Source organism: Suricata suricatta, chromosome 11 (genome assembly GCF_006229205.1).
Source record: "Suricata suricatta isolate VVHF042 chromosome 11, meerkat_22Aug2017_6uvM2_HiC, whole genome shotgun sequence".
NCBI classification, from domain to species: domain Eukaryota; kingdom Metazoa; phylum Chordata; class Mammalia; order Carnivora; family Herpestidae; genus Suricata; species Suricata suricatta.
In genome coordinates this window covers 43,213,227-43,232,337 of record NC_043710.1, presented here as the reverse complement: position 1 = coordinate 43,232,337, position 19,111 = coordinate 43,213,227, and the positions used below count along the sequence as shown (strand labels likewise).

Below are 19,111 nucleotides of genomic sequence, written 5' to 3'. Positions count from 1 at the left end.
GCCTTAATTTCTCTTATCCTTAAGGTGACAGGTTTGGATTTTCCCAACTTCAAATATTCTAGATTGTCATTTGGAAAATATATACCCAAACTTTATATATATAACTTTGTAAATGACACTTACATTTTCCTTTTCCAATTGCTTATATTTTCATATACATGTAAATGTGAATGTATAAATGATGCACTGAGTTAAACTCAACAGAGTATAAGCATAAAACTTTCCTTCAGAGCCCTTTTGTGCACAAGCTTTTCCTTGCTCCTGAATGAAATCTAACACATCTCCTATTTTCTGCAAAGCATTCTTTGATTATAAATAATTGTTCAACCACTGTCAGCCCCTTTTGGGCTGATTTCAATAATTAAGATGTCTGCTATTGACAATTAGTCAATACTCATCTAAATTAAAAAGCTTCTTCCTCCTCTTCTGAGATAGAACTGAGAAGTCTGCAGTGGAGTCGGGGTGGGGCAGGGGGGCACCAGTCAAATATTCTTTCTTTCCCCATTTTGTATCTCTTATACCTCTAACAAAGCTGTCTCTGGCTCCTGTAGAGTTTTGTAGCTGAAGGACTGGGAAGAAGTAGGAGGGGGAGTTGAAAAGGCCACTCCAATGAAATCTGATGTCCATGCTAACTTTTTGTGGGTTTCTTGGAAGAATCTTACATGAGGCCCTCCATGTGCAATTCCCATGACTTTCACGAGAAGTGGCTATTTACACCTCTAACCCTCAATCCTTTGGATTTCCGTGGGCACCTCATCCTGATTCGTACCATCTCCTAGGTGGCCAGGCATAGCATCCCTCTTTAGACAGTTTTAACGTGGTTCTATCCAGAGGCTCAAGGACACACTACTATCTCTGAAATGTAGATTGCTTACTAACTATACAGCCCTCTTCCTTTCTCTCTGCTCTGCTATGGACACACAGGTTCATACACTATTCATTTTACTCTGCCAACTATCAGGGATACACGTCAAGTTCTCAGAAGGACTCTAGAAGATCTTCCCTTACCATCTGGCTTCAATGAAAGCGGTTTAAGAGAAGCATCCTGCTCTCTAGAAGCTATGTGTGGAAGTAGGAAAAGACCCAGAATACCACAAACAGCTCTCTCTAAAAACATCCTGGTCTTAGAACCCTTAACTCTCCACATTTTTATTTCCTGGAGATAAGGAATGGGCTAAATGTGCAAAACCAATTTAAGACCACCTTCTATGCAAATTCTTGAAATATGAAGGTGACCTGGAAACTACCGCTTTATTTTCAGTCTCTCAAACTTCAAAAGAAACCAAAATATGTTAGAATTCCAGTTAAAGCTCTATTATGGATTTCCAACTAACTTTGATGTCCAAGGCCTACCTCATGCTTCTTAGAATTTTCTTAGAGTTAAGCAAGGTACACTGCACAGTCAGAACCTCAAAATACTGGAATACTTAGAAAACCCTATAGTTACAAAGACTGTAATGGAGAGGTCAGGAAATTATTTCTCAGAGCACAATAAGAACCAGTAGCCTATCAGTAGCCTCTACTTGCGAAGACCAGAGCAGTGCAAATGCCTCTGGTAACACTAGAGAAGGCTGCAACAACTTCAGGCAGCTGAAGCCAGAGTCTGGCTCTTCCTGGTGTCACTTTTTAACAGCAGCTGTCAAGTCACAGAGAACCTTTGTTCCCTGCAATACCCTCTCTTATTGTTATGTCAAATGTTTCCAATACACTTGATATTCCTTTACTCAAGGACATACTTTTTCCTGATTGAAATTAGTATTTCCCTTAACCAAACACGTATAATTATGGAGATCCCCATAATGGATCTTCTAGGAGCTAATGCAGAATAAAAGGCTACTCTAAGTCCAGTAATCCTTTTAGTTTCTTCTTAACAAAATTCGGGCCTTTAGTCAATGTTGCTAATTGTCTCAGATTGTAGAAAGCCACCCTGTGCCTTTCATATGACTTCTGTGCAATCTCAGGGATGACAGTCATGCCTCACATGAAGTATTCGGTTGCAAATCATTGGGCCTGGTGTGCAACAAGAGAAAGTACAGTACAAAGTCAACTTATAAACTGGTTCTATTTCAAATGTTTGTTTCTGAGTCAATTGGTGCTCATTTCCCCAGGGAAAAATTGTTCTCCTGTGTCTAGGACCATAAGGCCAGACCACAAGAGCTACCATTGAAATATGGTCCCAAACCAGTATTAACCCTGAGTTCTATTCTAACCTCTAAAGCAGAGGCATTTGGCCCAAGAAGAGATGGGAAGCGAATTTCCTTTCCTTTCCCAGTGCAGAGAGCCAGGCCAAAGCTGCACTAATGAGGAGGGAAAGTCTGTCTTACGCAGCCGCACCATCCTGCCCCAACTTCTCATTACCCCATTCTTACCCTAGCTTTAGCTTCCCTCTGAAAATGTTCTCAGTACAAAAACACTTACTTCTCTCCCCACTGTTCCTGCCACTCTCTGCTCTCAAATAGAAACTAACAATCCCCTCAGGAAAGCGAGATCTCACCCAGAGGCACTAGGTGGAAAATCATCAGCCCAAATTAGAGCACGCTGCAGCAGGAGCTCACCCCTAGCTCACCCCTTCAAGTGATGCTTGAGTTTTTAAAAAGCAAAATTCTAAACCAAAATGAATCTTTAGTAACACTTTCGGTACAAGTCAAAAAGAAAAAAGAGCTTCAGATTCTGAAAGGAAAATTATTCGGGGTGTAAACCACCATTTCATGATGTCAGCTTGCCAAAGGGAGCGTTACCTTACTCTTCAAAGCTTTTATCCTTCCAAACCCACAGGTTTTAATAATAAAGAAGCAAAGAGAAAGGTTTTCCTCTTTCTTCTTTCCCTTCCCTCCACAAACCCTATCAATTTGTAAAAGGAACCAATTGCATAGACAAAAATTTTTAGTCCACAGTACCAGGAGAGTACTTTTGACAAAGGGGGGGGCCGGGGGGCTGTCAAGGCTATAACCAGTATTCATATACACAGACTATTAGCAGGTAAGATAAGCTTAACTCAGGTACTGCCTACACAACTTCATATCCATCCTTCAGAGCTGCCATAATATTTAGAAGCCAGTGGCCTCTATCTACAGCATGATAAAGTTTTGTCCCCTTGTTTGAACTTAATAGTTATTCATTTGCTCTGATCCTGCAATAATTGCAGTCTCATTTCAAAAGATAACATACAAAGCCTAAATGAAGTTCTAAAGATAAGAATTAACAATTTTTTTAAAGTACAATGACATTTGGCACAGACAGAAGTGATAAAGAGAGGGCCATATAAGCCTAACTATGTATGATATGTAGACTTTAATAGTTCAAACTATCCCCATGGGAAGTTTGAGTAAATCCCATGCCGTTCCCTTTTGCACACTAAGTCTTTATTGTCTTTCAGTTCTTGCCTTAATGAATCTCGTCTCCAAAGGAATGTCCATATCCACCCCCATCCTTCCTATCCTGATAGCTATTACCTTAGTTAAGTTAGTCTTCCTTACCTCTACCCTCAAGTGAACCAGAGCTCCCTAAACAACTGGCCTCTATGGGGCATTTTAGATGCACAAGACAGCCCCTGAACTCTGGGGCATGCAACTGTCCAGGCCTCACCTGGGTCCCACCTCTGTATCCTTCCTGTCCATATCACGGTCCTCCCCATGGCAGGGGCGGACCACACAGACTTCAGGCCCAATACTGACTTTAGGCAGGAAGCATTTTCAACCATTACAAGATCCACATTCACAGTCTTAGCACTACTGGCTCTTACTCATCTGACCTCAGCAGTACAGTTAACAATTCTGGTAACTGCTTCTGTTTTATTCCCAACCCCATCACCATCTCTCCTCCCTCTTCTCAAGACTTTCCCAATCAACACGAGTTCTAACTGTTATAACTGGCTGCTTCTACTCTTAACTCTTTTCTTCTACTGACAATCTTCCAAGTAAGTAATCCAGGCCGTTCCTAGAACTAGGACCTCTTATTTGTAAGAGTTTTATTGGAATATCATTCACATATCATAAAATTCACCCACTTAAAGTACATTGTTCAACAGTTTTTAGTAATTCACAAGGCTGTGCAACCATCATCATTGTCTAATTCCAGAACTTTTCACTATCCCAAAAGGAATCCTATATACCCCTTAGCAGTCATTTCCCCTTGCCCCATCCCCTCTCACTCCTAGGACCACTAAATCACCCATTGTGACATTTCATATAAATCTAATCATACAATATATGGTCTTTTTGTGTCTGGCTTCTTTTACTTATTAGCATGTTTTTAACATTCATCCATGTTGCAGCATGTATCAGTATTTCTCTTCTCAATGATATGCCATCATATGAATGTATCATACTATATTCATCCATTTATCGGACATTTGAGTTGTTTTTATATTTTGGCTATTATGAATGATGCTGTCATGAACATTCATGTACAGTCTTGGGTGAACATACATTTTTACTTTTTGGTGGGTATGTATCTAATGGTCGAATTGCTAGATCATCAGCAACTCTATGTTCAACTTTTTAAAGAACTGCCATTTGTTGTCCAAGTGGCTATGCCATTTTACATTCCCATCAACAGTGTTTGAGGGTTCTAATTTCTAGGTATCCTCACCAATACTTATTGCTGAACACACATGTGTCTTTTTGATTCTAGCCATCCTACTGAATGTACAGTAATATCTCCTTATAGTTTTTTAAGTATTTTTTAAAGTAATCTCTACACCCAACATTAGCCTCAAACTTCTAATCTCAAAGTCAAGAGTCATATCCTCTACTGACTGAGCCAGCCAGGAGCCCCTCCTTACAGTTTTGATTGGCATCCCCTAACAGGATATGGAGTATCTTCTCAGATGCTTATTGTCCATTTGTGTACCTGCTTTGGAGAAATGTCTGTTCAAATCTCTGCCCACTTTTAAACTGGGTTGTCTTTTCACTGTTCACTGGAAGAGTTCTTTATATATTCTGGATACAAATCCCTTATGAGATACATCATTTGCAAAAATTTTTCCTATGGCCCCATTATTTTAAAAGTCTTCTTACCTTAAATTAGTACACAGTTCCTAAATCTCAATCCTGGGCCAGAGTCCTGTTACCCACCAACAATCTGCCATAATTCCAACTTGCATATATACCCAGACTGGTGGGTAATATTTGCCCTTGTGCTCCCTCAACCACCTGCACTACCTTCTACTATGCGGTGCGGCTGCTGGGTAACTGCTACCTAGAACAAAATGTCCATTGCTATACATGCCCACTCCCCTAACACCCATCCAGCCCACCTCAAACCTTCCCCATCACGGTGAACTTTCTCTGCCTATATCATACCCTGGCACAGTTCACTTGTGCCAGTGGATTACTACCCTACTTCATCAATTGTAATATGCCATTAATTTTAAGACCAACATTATTTTATGTGCTAAGAAAAAATTAAGACACACCAAAGCAACTACGGCATGTCTTTAATTAAAAAGGCTCTCAATGTCAGAGATACTAGAATGCAGGGGGAAATGTTGTCTTAGAATCAGTGAAATACAGTAGTTCTACACAACAACTCTGTAAGGTAGTATTGTTGTTCCCAATGAGATCATTGAGGCTGAGCAGTTAAATGACCTGCCAGAGGTCACAAAATCAGTAGGTTGGTAGCACTGAGATCCAAATTCAGGTCTGACTCCAAAGCAACACCACTTCCATCACACTTTCTTTAATCTGTCATGTTAACATCAAAGCACGCAACATGCACCAGTTTTAAAAAGAAATCCTGTCGCTCTTAAAATAACTTATCTTTAAAAGTATACACTGCTATTGCCAAATTAAAAAAAAAAAACAAAAGCAGTTTCATAAAAATGAAAACACTCCATTTCTACATTAAGAATAAAGGTCTAAGAATGGCAATATTATATATTATATATGTATACTTTTTGACCTAGCAACTTCACCTCTAGAAATGTATCTTAACCAACACATCTGTTCATAGGAAATGACATGTGCAAGGCTATCCATTACTGAATTTGTTTTAATCTAAAAGAATGGAAGCACCTTAAATGTCCTTTAGTAAATGGCTGCTTAAATTATAAAACTCATTCAATATGAATGCAGCCATTTAAAAAAAGAATGACTTCATGTGCTAATAATGTAATCTCTGAGATATGTTGTTAAATAAATACAGTTTACCTATTTGCTTTATTGTGCATAAAGGATCTCTGGAAAGATACACAAATACCATTACCTGTGGGGGGAGCCCAACCTGGTTGCTGGGAGGGAGGGGAAATTTACCGGGAGGCTTTGAAATCCGAAACATGTGAATGAAAGAGGGAAAGACCTTGATAGATTGAACACAAACTCTTTTAACAACAGAAGCAGAGCATGAGCGTGTTAGGAAACCTGGACTGTAGTCCCAGCTCTACAACAACTTGAGAAGTGTTCCTGGGGGAGTCAACCTCTGTCTTGACTTCCGTGTAAATGAGGAATTGGCTCTGTATGAGCTTTTTAAAGGCTCCAGCTAATTTTATTAGGACGCATTTAGCTCCTACACTGTGTCAAATGGTTTTGTATAGGATATGAAGAATTCCTTTGATTTTAAGTGTGTGATATTATAGACAGAATATAAGATTTTATGCCAGGAAGGTTTGCTTATAGGCCAACCTCCCACTACTTTCTAGCTGTAGAATTTGCAGCAAATCACATCACTAACACAAAGTACTATTACTTGGGAAACTGAAGCTATTTTCAAGTTTGTTACAAGGACTCAAATAAGACACAAAAATTTACTGATATTTTTACAGCACTATGTTAAATGTAAATTATTAATATACACAGAATCTGCCTTCAGGTATTATAAATGAAGTGTAGGAATGAATATGGATTTTGGAGTCTGTCAGACCTAGATATCCCATTTGACTGGTATGTGATCTTGGGAAGGTTATTTAAATCTCTTTCAATAAATCTTAAATCTTAATTTCCTGACCTATCAGATGACTAGGATGATTCTCTTGAAAGGGCTACTGTGGACATTAAATGGCTCGGTCAAATACCCAGTACACTGCCTAACTCAAAGCAAGCATTTAAAAAATGGTTCTCTTCCTCTCGAAACTTAGAAAGACAGCCCGATAAAGCAGGTAGCTAACCAACTCACTATGAGCTTTAACTTTTGCTGCCCAGAGCCTGGTTTGTTATTTCCCTTTTCATTTCCTTTCTCTTCAATCCACTGCCACATACAAATATCCTAACCCCCATCTTCATTTCTCATCTCTTCTAGAACAGAGAGTGAATGGTCTGTAAGAGCAAAATTAGAGGTAAAGGGGCTGGTGATTTTCACAGCCCTTGTTCTATGAAACTTTCACATTTATCTACCGTCGGCTCATTCACTAACCCACTCAATCTACAAACACTAACCAAGCACCTACAACGTGTAAGGAGAATGGAATCCAGCCCTCATGGGACTGTGGCAGTTTTGTGGAGGGTTGAACATCAACATATAAATAAGCATAATATAGCAAAGGTCATAGGACCTCTAAAAGAAAATAAAGGGGGCGGACAGCAGCAGGGGCTAGCAGGGAGAATGTGCCACTGAGGGCCAGGGAGGGCTTCGCTGGCAATGTGACATTTGAGGAGAAAATCTGAGGTCGGTGGTGCAGAGGAAGATCACCGCAGGCCAAGAGAACGTCACGTTAAAGGTAGTGAGGTGAGAGTATGGGTAACATGCTTGAGGAATAGCTAGGAGGCCAGCGTGGCTACAACACAATCAGCGGCGGGGAGACTAGTTCATGAGTTCTGAAAGTTCACAGAGGCGATCAGAGCCTGCAGGCCATGGTAACAACTTTGGATTTAATTCTAAATAAAATGAAAGCTACTGCTGAGTTTGATGCTCTAATCTTACTTCTACACTGGCTGTTGCCTTCCTTACCCACTCTTGCTATGCAATGGACAGAAGTTTCCTGATACTTCCTTCCACAGAGATTAGCCAAGAACCATCCCACAGATGCAATCAAAGCAGTGTGTAGGTACACAGTGCTTACGATGCCCTTTAAGATGTTGGGGCAAAAGATTTCTATTGATTCAAAGAGAGAAAAAAGTGAAAGAACTTTATACATATTTAGGAAAATGCTGGTCAATTATACTTGAAAATTATTTCAGTAATGCAGTTTTTAAGTTTGTTTATTTATTTGTTTTGAGAGAAAGAGAGAAAGAGAGAGGGAGGGAGGGAGGGAGAGGGAGAGGGAGAGGGAGAGAGGGAAAGCGAAAGCAGCGAGGGGCAGAGAGAGAAGAGAGAATTCCAAGCAGGCTCCACAGCATTAGTGCAGCACCTGACACGGAGCTCAATCTCACAAAACAGGAGATCATGACCTGAGCCAAAATGAAGAGTTGGACAGTTAATCGACAGAGCCACCCAGATGCCCTTCCAATAATACATTTTTAAATGTGCTTAATTATTTTATAGAAACATAGGTACAAATGAGAAGGATATTAACGTTGTAAACTACCAACAATATATGTACACCCAAAGACACAAACAAATGTTCAAGCAGCTTTGTTTGTTATTGTGAAAAACTATTAACCTAAAAGTCCGTTAACCAGGAATGTTAAATGAATTGCAATAGATCCATTACAGAATAGTAAAATGCCACTGACAGGAACGAGATAAGTCTCTGTGTATGGGTTTCAAAAGTATCCAGGGTACATGACGTTCATTCATTCAACAACTCCCTATTGAGTACTGTGCTGGAGTACAGTCCTGATGGAGGAGGACACTGATGTGGTCCTTGTGCTTGCTGAGCTCACAGCTTAGTAAGGGTGACAATACATAAGCACACAGAATAAAGATGACAATTTTTGAAATAATTGCTACAAAACAGAACAGACCTATGTGGACTGAGAATGGATGGGGGCATTAAAAATGGCATTACCAAATATGGTAGCCACAGCTCGACAGCACAAAAGTGAACTTTAAAAAAAAAAAAAAAGGCCTTATCAAACCTCTTCTCCTAATAATAATAAGAACTAAATTTCTCATGGCTTCCATCTCAAAGTGGGAGAGAAAGAGAGAATGTTCTCACCAGAGGTTTCCGCCAAACCACAGGCCAGGAGAGGAGGCTGGGCCAGCACTTCTCAGAAAATGGTTCTGTCTATTCACACCAAGGACAACCCTCCTTCTTCCTTCTGTTTATTTAACCTCACTTATCCACCTAGCAATTCTTGGCTTCTATGAAATCTCTTGTGGCACACAAATTTAAATCAGACTAGATCACTGGATAAATTTAAACTCTTTTAAGTGGAGACAAACATGGTTCATATCAAAAGGAACCATATAAACATTCGTCTCACAAAAATACCCAAATATGTAGATTTAAAAAGTCAAGAACTAAAGGCATGTGTCCACAGAATTCAAGACTTTGCTCACACCATTTAAACGTCCCAAATTATAGCTTGTCTATATGTGCACAGCTTAATTTCACAGTACAAGAATGCCACATCAATCACAAACCACACGAAGAAAAAATAACTACGCAACTAAATTCTGAATCACATTTGTATGTGCATAAGTCAGATACTAAAACTACTATTCCGCTTAGTAAAAGTACTTTTACAGCACTTACTTGCGAATTCAAGAAAAAGTTTACTCACTGTAGTGGACTGAACTGTGGCACTCAAAAAGGGACGCCTAACTCCTAACACCCCAGTACCTACCTGTGAATGTGACCTTATTTGGAAATAGAGTCTTTGCAAATACAATTAAGGACCTGATGTGATCATCCTGGATTTATACCAAATCCTTGTGTCTTTATAAGAGAAAAGAGTAGGAGAACTGAGGCACAATCACATACAAGACCCAGAACAGAAGGCCACATGAAGGCGGAGACAGAGACTAGAGTGATGTGTCCACAAGCCAAGAACAGCCGAGAGCCGGAAGAGGCATGGAACGGGATTCTGCCTCTGAGCCTCCGGAGGAAACTAACTCTTGTCGGCAACTTGACTTCAAGGTTAAGGCCCCCAAACCGTGAGCGAGCGCACTTCTGTTGCTTAAAGGTACCAAATCCGTGCTGATTTGTTACGGCTGACCTAGGAAACTAATACATTCATCTATGAAATGTGAACTCCTTCCTTCTTCCTAACAATTTTTTGTGCGTATTTTACAAGCCCAAGAAAGGTGAAAAAACAATTTTTTTTCTATTCACAAGCTATTAGAACTGAAAAACTGAGCTGCCTTCATAGTTAGCAGCATTACAATCTATTGCAAAAAGATATACATAGACACATGAAGTAAGTTTTTGCTCTCTGGACTAGAAAGATTCAGTTGGCCAACAAAAACACAAAAAATGAAAGAGGGTAAATGGATTTAAATGGTTCTAAGTTTGGGGAAAGTAGTCAAAAAGAAATATAATAAAGTCTTTAGACTTTATAACAAATTGATTGTATTATTTTATAATTATTTTTTTAAAGAAATACAATTTTGGGGTTTTTTTAATTTATTTATTTTTAATACAGAGAGAGACAGAGCATGAGAGGGGGAGGGGCAGAGAGAGAAGGAGACAGAACCAGAAGCAGGCTCCAGGCTCTGAGCTAGCTGTCAGCACAGAGCCTGACGCGGGGCTCGAACCCACGAACGTGAGATCTGACCTGAGCCAAAGCCGGAGGCTTAACCGACTGAGCCACCCAGGCGCCCCAATTTTATAATTAAAAAACTAAACTAAATATAGTCTCATTGCAGAAAATCTGGAAAATCTTAAGAAAAAAATGTTAAACTCACCTTTAGAATCAAATCCTGTCCTCACAACTTCTCGCCTTAATTATAAGGCCCATCATTACAGGCTTTTGTTTACAATCAAGTTAATATGGCAGTTACACAACTATGAAATTGAGAGTCTACAATGGAAATTCTGATCTAATTTTAACATAAGCCTTATAATTGAAACACATAAATGGGAACTACAGGGAGAGGCTATTGTCATGGGGGTTTCCGACAAGGTGCTTTCCCTTGATCATTTTGGGTCCTAAACTGTTCTGGTCTCTAAGCATAATTTACATATCAACCAAGCCCTTGATTTTAAAAATAATATTTTTAAGTCATGAAGAGCAATAGATGAAGATCAAAATATTAACAAGTTTTACTCAAGAGTTTTTGACTAATGATCTCCCACATTTCGCTTTCATTTTATTTTCTCAAAAATAAGTATCAAAGAGGTGGCACAAAAGGTAGGTAAAAAGGAACAGCTAGCAGCTGCCACACAATTGTGCAGGTTGAAAGACTGAGAATGAAAATTGTTGCCAAACCAAATCTCTGAACACAGGTTAAATGGGAATGGTTTTGTTGAAAACAGAAATTCCACTAACTCCAGGTACATTTTCATTTGTTCTGCCATTTAAATATGTTTATTCAAAATTACACAGCCTCCCCACTCCTTCAGTGTGGGCTGCACACAATGATTTCCTTCCGAAGAATACAATATGGAACACAGGGGTAAGGAGACTAGTAGCTTTACAGCAGAGAAACCCCCCCCCCCCCCCCCCCCCCCCCCCCCACACACACACTGCTTCAGCCAGATGATTACGGTCAACATCAAGAGTCAAGAATCGTGTTGACAGAGTACATCCTTGATGTGATGTGATGAACCATACAGCACTTTACATCTGTGTCTTCCTCCCCAAAACCCGCAACCCCAGTCTGGTCATGAGAAAAACATCAGACAAATTCCAATAAAGGGGCATTCTACAAAATACTTTAGAAGTTCTCCTCAAAATGGTCAGGGTCACCAAAAACAAAGGAAGTCAGCCAAGAGGAACCTAAGGAAACATGACTACTAAATGTGATGCAGTATCCTGATGGGATCCATAGGCAAAAACTATGGAAACCTGAATAAAGTATGCGCTTCAATTAATAAATAATATAGTATCGGTAATGGCTCATTAATTATTAAAAATTTACCATATAATTTAAGAGGTTAATAGAGAAACTGGGTGCTGGGTATATGGAAACTTTGTTTTTATCTTCTCAATTTTTCTGTAAACCTAAAACTTTAAAATTTTTTTATTTATTTTTTGAGAGAGAGCAAGAGTGAGCAAGGGAGAATCCCAAGCAGGCTCTACAGTGTCAGTGCAGAGCCTAAAGTGGGGCTCAAACTCATGAACCATGAGATTATGACCTGAGTCAAAATCAAGAGTCAAATGTTTAACCCACTGAGCCACCCAGGTGCCCCTAAAACTTTTCTTAAATACTGTATTTAAGAAAATGTACATGAAAATCATTTCCAGAAAAAAGCTAATTAAGGTCTCAGAGTTTTCTAATCACCTACATATAAAAGCTATGGGAAACAACTAGGGTCATTAAGCAGTTTCTTCTACCACAAAGATTACATCTAGATTTTGCAAGACTGATAATTAAGGTACTTAGGGGCAAGATAAAGGGAGCCTAGACCTCATCTACCTTTCAAGCAAATCAGATAATTTATGGTGATAAGGGTGTGAAAACCCCAAGTCTCATAATCACAGAGCTATTTATAAATAAGATAATTTTAAACCCATAAAAATAACAAAAATAGTAATTCAGAAGAAGATTCTTCTAAAGCAGAAACTTGATGCGGAAGTTTGGGCTTTCTTCCATCACCATGGACTAAAACAAACATTATGTCCCTAAACACACTGACTCCCCATTTCCTCATTTACATAATGAGAAGTGACTTCTGCACAGTGCAATATTCACAGAATACTCACAAAATAATAGTATACCATAAATAAAAACATAACATTCTTAGTCTTTCGTTTCAGTGGCATCTGCTAAAAGCAACAAATTCCGGTAAAGTATACTAATACTCTGTCACTGAAGTATGCATCAGTATGAAGAGAATCAACCACAAGAGAAAGAATGGGTACAGGAAGGGGAAAGTAGAAGTCACATTTAACTACTTATCAACATTTACCAGGCCCTCCTCTGAAAACACTTGCCTCCTCCTGCAAAAGTGTCCTGAACAAACTCTCATTTCAATTAACATGTACTAAGATGACCCTAAAAACTGCTATACTGCAATTTGGCTAAAGTGAGGTTCTAAAGGCAAGGCAGACATTGGAGATAACAAAAATGTATCAGTAACAACAGTTCTGGTCCTCCTGGTGTACTCACTGTCAACCCCCTGAGGCAAGACAAGAAACAAATATCATCTTTTGTTGACTCTAGGATGCCATCAATCAGAAGATGCATCCTATTTACAAAGATATTAAAATCAGGATATTTTAATGTCTCAGAGCGCCTGGGTGGGTCAGTCAGTTAAGCAGGGACTCTTGATCTCAGCACAGGTCATGAACTCACAGTTGACAGATTGAACCCCATGTCAAGCTCTGTGCTGACAGTGCTAAGCCTGCTTAGGATTCCCTCTCTCCCTCTCTTACGGCCCCTAACAACTCATACTCTTGTGCTCACTGGCTCTTGCTCTCTCCCAAAAATAAATGAACATTTAAAAAGAGTTTATTAAGGTCTTGGAATGGATAAGAGTGGATAAGATACTACAGATTCTGAGTAACAAATGCTAGGGTGAATTTAGCACAAAGTACTGTGGAAGCAGAGATGTGGATGTACGACTACTGTCTGACACTGCTACCTTCACGGTGTTGGGGTGCAGGTCAGCACTCACATGAGCAGTGCCATAGCTTGGAATCCTCCAAGTCAGTGCAAAATTTATACATCTTGCCTGGAACAAATTTATTTACAAAAGGCAAGACAGATCTGTAAAGATGCAGAATATCTTTATTAATAAAATATTTTAGAGTCAACATGAATAAATTCATATTGACATTTCACTAAATTATTTGGGAAACAAAATTCACAGGTAGTTTCTTTACTTTTAAGAAACATAAGTCATTTCATCAACAAGAAACTCGGAAGTGAGAGAACTTACCGGTTTTTCCTTTTGACCTTCCTCTACAAAACAAATCAGCAAAGCTTTCAAATGTATGAAGAGAGCAATCATAAACTACATTTCTAAAATGTAGGCGCCTGGGAGGTTCAGTTGTTAAGCATCTGACTTTGGCTCAGGTCATGATCTCACAGTTCATGAGTTTGAGCCCCACACGAAGGGAGTTCGAGCCCTGGCTTCCAGTTAGCCCCGCTTCTCTCCTCTCTCCCTCTCTCCCTCCCTCCCTCCCTCCCTCTCTCTCTCTCTCTCTCTCTCTCTCTCTCTCTCTCTCTCTCTCTCTCTCTCTCTGCGCCTCTCACTCACTTATGCTCTCTCTCAGGAAGGAAGGAGGAAGGAAGGAGGAAGGAAGGAAGGAAGGGAGGGAGGGAGGGAAGAAAGGAAAGGAAGAAAGAATGAATCAGTCCATTTTCAGAGATAGCAGGAAGAACAAAACCATTTTCATGTTCTTCCCTTCAGTTAGAACTAACACTCTAGGTCAGAAAAACCCCATCTTTGCCAACTCCTTAAGGCCATGCACATAAACCCTAGAGAAATATTTGTTAAATGAATGAATCAATATCCTAATAAATCCCATTTGGACGTTCACTTCTTTTAACACTAGACTGTCCACGGAAGAAATGCCATCTGCTCAGTTAGATGCCCTAAGAAGCCAAACCCGTGTTTCCCGGCAGCATTCCTGTCCCTAACCAGCTGGGTTCTCACCCAGTCTCCCAGGACAGGCTTCCCTGCTGTGGTCAGTCCTCGCAAGAGCCAGACTCAGCCAGCCCATGCAACAGCAAAGACAAAAGGTGTTTCCTGAGGAAGGCAGACAGTGTACAGTGAAGACAACCCAAATACAGATCTTCTATTGATTCTTCCAGTTCCCGCTTTTGAGGTTATTCAAAAGTAACTATAAATCAGACTTGGGGAAAAAAATTAAGTTTTACATTTTAAACTCCTTCAGGGACACATATGTCAGGTACACAGTCAGTCATATGTATTGATTCGGCAATAATACCTCTACAGAGTTTATCACGTGCCAAGCACTAAGTACTTTGCATACATTAGTTCACTGAAACCTCACATGAAGTCCATGAAGTAGTATTTATTCTTTGTCTTCATCTTACAGGTGAGGAAAGGGAGACGTAAAAGGTTCAGTAACTTGCAAGAAGCCACAGGCAATAAGTGGTAAAGATTGATTCCAAGCAGTCTGGCTCGATTATGTGCCCCAACCCACTACATTACACTGACAACTACCTTCAGAAAATAAAATAAATGTATTGTCTCTATTTTCTCTGTATTTATGGAGTACAATGTCCAGACCTCAAGTCCTCCCACATATCTCAGTCAACCCAGACACTGGTAATAAGCTGGCCAGTAGGCAAAGAAGTGTTTCCTAGGTATGTGAGTATCACAGGCATTTGCAATAAACACAGATATAAAACTATTCAGACTCCCTTCCACCTTCTAATAGCACATATAACTGCAAGTTCACCATAATGATTTCTCCTTCCCCTTTAAAGTGTTATCAAAATATCTCATACCCAATACTAAATTGATCAAAGGTCCTGATGCTACCCAAGACTTCACAATAGAAGGATATAAATAACAGTTTTATTTTTCCACATACAAAATGATTCTGCAATCAAAGCAACAGAAACTTTCAGGATAAACTAGCAAAAACAGATGCAGGAGAATCCAACACGATGAGATAGAGATTTAGTTCCATTCAACTCATACAGAGTCTAAGATCATTTACCTTAAGGCACTCACAGTAAGCTGTCAACCCAAAAGAGGAAAAGAAAGAGCTTACTAGAGAAATGATAACAAGATTATAAAACAGTAGACAACTCAACTGTAATGTTACATATGTACAACTAATCGCTGTACAAATGCTGAAAGAACAAGAAATGATGGGAGCAGGGGTGGTCACTGTGTAAAAATATAAAAATGAGTTCAGTAAAGGTCTTCCTGCATAATTCATTTATTTAGTTGTAGCACACTGTCTACTCACTCCATCCCACAAAAAAGCCACATTCATTTGAGGTCATTTTACCTCTTGCTATTTCCTCTGCAGTGAGTCTGCAAAGTTGTGAGGCATGGTAGTGATCCTACTCATTGAACAGAAAGCAATTGAGTGAAACATACAAGCAACCAGACCTCTGGCACCCTGTAAAACCACAAGAGAGCAAGATCTTTTTTTTCCCCCATGTTCTAACACATTTTTAAAAGCCTTTTTCTTAAGCAGTAGTATGCCCTGAATGATTGCATGCTTGTCTAAAGTCACATGCTCCCTACCTAAAGTCAAGTCAACTGACACTGAAACTGGAGATTAAGTCAAAAATTTTAAATGGACTTCATTAAACACTCATTTACTTGCTCATTTCACTAATTTCAAACTATAAACAAAAGCAACGGAAAATGTTTCCTATAGAAACTCATTCATACTTAATCATCAAAGTTAAACTTTAAGTTGGCCCAGAGATTTGCCTTAATCAATTTTTTACTGCTTTCAGGAAAATGTATGTAAAAAGCAGAGGAAAGGAATTTTTATGAAAGGCACTCAATATAGTGTGTTTATATAAAATTCCATGGATTGGCAAAAATAAAAACACTAAATAATTTAAATTTATTTCAAAATTTATTTTTTAAGACCCTAAAAGCAGTTATGAAAAGAAACAGGATATGATACGGGAAAACCTTGAAAATGAGTTAATCTTCATAGTAACTTAAGCAACATAATGATAAAAGATAAGCTGATTGTAAAGAACTAAATACAGGGCAATACTTTTAAACCTTTGGGGACTGTCCATACCATCTCCCCTTTTAGCACAGAACTACTAGCTAGCTAGGAGCAAATTTTCTATTTTCTCATACATTTCTCTTGGTGGAAAGGTGGTGGAATGGGGCAGGGACCTCTGTAAGGATGGCAGTGAAGTCCCTTATTCTTTACACTGACTCTCTGACGAATATTAAGAAGTCCCAAAATATCTCAAGTCCCTGTGGGGGGTCGAGGTGGAACCCAAATCTGTTTGCTATTTCTGCCATGTCTTGTGTTCTGGTGGTGCACCTCTGTTTGATCACTCAGGTGTGAGCTGGAGTAGAGAGACGTCAACTTGATAGAAGACCACCTTTGCCCACTTCAGCCTGGTCGGAAGGATCCTTCTTAATGAGCAAAATGTTAGAAATAGCTCCTTTCCATCCCACCTACCCCCAAATTGTTTCTGGCCCAAAGTTTAGTCTCTAATTGAAATTCTGACTCATTCCTGAAGTTCTGCCTTTCCTGTGTTTTCTTATCAGTAAGGCTTCCCTACTCTTATTTGAGCTAACCTCTGTTTGGGCACAGAATAATAAGAATGTCTGAATTGGGGTGCCTGGGTGGCTCCACCAGTTGGGCATTGCACATCCTAATCTCACCAGGGTGGTGGGATTGAGCCCCACGTTGGGCTCTGTGCTGGGTGTGGAGCCTGCTTGGGATTCTCTCTCTCCCCCGCTCTGCCATGCTCACACTCTGAAAGAAGGAGGGAAGAAAAGGAAGGATGGGAAGGAAGAGAATCCTGAAAAGTCCTAGGACCATAAAAGAGAGAAAATTAAACAAGAAAAACGTGCTCCACATATACAAAAACCAGGTCCAGGAAGTGGTAAAAGCCAGTTTTGCCAGACTTTCAAGGAGCAGGTGACTGCAGTAGCACAGATTCAGAGACCACGAAAGGAGTAAGTACTCCCCAATTCGTAAGGCCTATATAATCTAGATACCAAAATTAGACAAGGACATTAAGGAAAATGAAAATTATAGGCCAACTTCACTAAAACATAAATGCAAAAAAAAAAAATCAAAAGCTCATAAACAAAATATTAGCAAACAGAATCCAACAATATGCAAACAAGAATATACATTATGACCAGTGCATTCCAGGAATCCAGGAACAGAAGGATACAGAGGCTTTTTTTTTGAAAAGTTACAAATATAATTCACCATATGAAGAGATTAAAGAAAAAATAACATGATCATAAGAGATACAGGAAAAGCATGAGAAAATACTACATCTGTCTTAAGAATACATAGCAAGTGGAACTAGAGGGAACTAAAAACCTGCAGAAACATTTTTTTAATGGTGAAATTTTAAAAATCAAGAATGAGAAAAATGTCCACTATTTTATTTATATTATTTATGTATTATTCATTTTATTATGTTTATTCAACATTATATTTGAAAGTCCTAACCTATGCAATAAAACAAAATACAAGAATTGAAAACAAATTACTTGATGTTTATTAATACAGAAAACTCCACAGAATATAAAGATTATTGCAAATAGAATTCTACAAGGTGTTTGGATACAAAAATTTATATAATGACCCCCCAGGACCCAGTCCAGGAAAAAAAGCCATTTCTGTATACAAGCCATTACGAAACTTAAGGCAAACAAAAGATAGCATTTACAAATAGCAACAGTAAATATACAGTAACTAGGAGTAAATCTAATAAAATATATTCTAGACCTTTATGGAAAGAAACTATAAAGCTTTAAATAAAGACCAGAGCACCTGGGTGGCTCAGTCAGTTAAGCATCCGACTCTTGATTTCATCTCAGGTCATGACATCAAGCCCTGTGCCAAGTGTGCAGCCTGCTTTGGATTCTCTCTCTGCGCCTCCAAACCACCCGCCATCACACGTGTGACACGCACCCTCTCTTTCATCCTATCTAAACAAACATGTAGTAAGGAAGGCAGGCAGGCAGGCAAGCAACTGGGCAGCTGGCCAAAGGCAGGGGGATATATATATGACATGAAAAGCATTCTATGTTCATAGAATTATCAAAATGTCAATTTTCCTTTATATGATACAATATAAAATAAACCTATTGGGTTTATCACTGAACTTGACACAACCACAAGATGGGTTATATCCAATCCTTTCCAAGAGTAAGCTCCATGAGAATTTTTTGCTTTGTTCAGTGCAGTTTTGCCAGCACTTAAACAGTTCCTAGCACATAGTATTAGCCACAAATATTCATTCAATGAAATTTTTATTGAATGAGGCATGTCCTAACCATTTATAAAATTAAGAAAGAATGAAACAGACACAGGAATAGGCAAAAAGACTAATGGAACATAATAGATGGTCTCCAAAAAATTCACGTACTATATATGAAATGTGACATATAAAAAAGCAGAAGAGCAGATCATAGAAGGATGGACTAGTCAACAAAAAGTGTTGGAACACCATTTACAGATAGAAAAGTGCAATG

At 39.1% G+C, this 19,111-nt stretch overlaps 1 protein-coding gene across 2 annotated transcripts in view; it reads right to left on the bottom strand.

Annotated features, from left to right (window-relative positions):
• The window catches only part of RRAS2 (RAS related 2), a 79,104-nt gene that overhangs the window by 22,258 nt on the left and 37,735 nt on the right, over nucleotides 1-19,111 (bottom strand). Inside the window, exon 1 of one of the 2 annotated variants that reach the window (XM_029957219.1) lies at nucleotides 10,723-10,817. The exons of the other annotated variant lie outside the window; for it this stretch is intronic. The gene's annotated coding sequence lies outside the window, so the exon portion shown is untranslated. Of the gene's footprint in view, nucleotides 1-10,722; nucleotides 10,818-19,111 lie in introns of those variants that run through there. 2 annotated transcript variants of the gene reach the window in all.